The sequence below is a fragment of the Rhipicephalus microplus genome, chromosome 8 (assembly GCF_043290135.1).
Source record: "Rhipicephalus microplus isolate Deutch F79 chromosome 8, USDA_Rmic, whole genome shotgun sequence".
Lineage (NCBI taxonomy): Eukaryota > Metazoa > Arthropoda > Arachnida > Ixodida > Ixodidae > Rhipicephalus > Rhipicephalus microplus.
This window is the reverse complement of record NC_134707.1, coordinates 49,220,050-49,220,782: the sequence shown is the minus strand read 5'-3', so window position 1 is coordinate 49,220,782 and position 733 is coordinate 49,220,050.

Here is a 733-nt window from a genome sequence, read left to right as displayed (position 1 = left end):
ACTACATGGTCGCCGTGGCCGGAAATCAAACCCGCGGCCTCGCATAACTTATATTAACTGCGCTGTGCACGTACAGTACTACAAAATTGTGTCTCGTGGTCTATCTCGCAGCATACACGAGGAACACTGTGGCAATACTGTCGTTTAAGCGCACGAAGAAACACAGGGAAATGGTCGACAAGCGTTTTCTTCGCGCACCTAAGCGACAGTTATACCATGCATACTCAACTAGCCCAACTTTCGATTCTGTTGGAACACTGCGGCATCGAAGTTTAACTTCGGTTCACGTGTGGCTGGTCCACCACAGTAGTGTAGCTGTTATGGTGCTCGAATACTGATACGTGCGTCACAGAATCGATCACGCCCTTGCAGGTCATGTTTCGAGGAAATTCAAACGCTTGAGGACCACGTATAGTAAAACACCCAGCGCAGATGGCGACGAGAACACACATATTGCGTGTTGTGTTCTACAATGCTTCAGAAACATGCCCAAGTTAACCGTAGGCACAATTTAAAATTCCAGGTGGCCATAATTTTCGCAGCTCTCCCTTACGGCGTAATGGGTTTGGGGACGTGAAACCAACACAATAAGTTTATTGCCTCGTCTCGTGCCGTTTACGTGATTTATCCTCCTTTAATTCAGGGCGGCCATCGTTGTTACGCTTCACGCGCGCGCAGGGCAGAATCTATTTGTTTTTGGCAGCGTAGCCGTGCACAAGCAGAAGAACAAGTA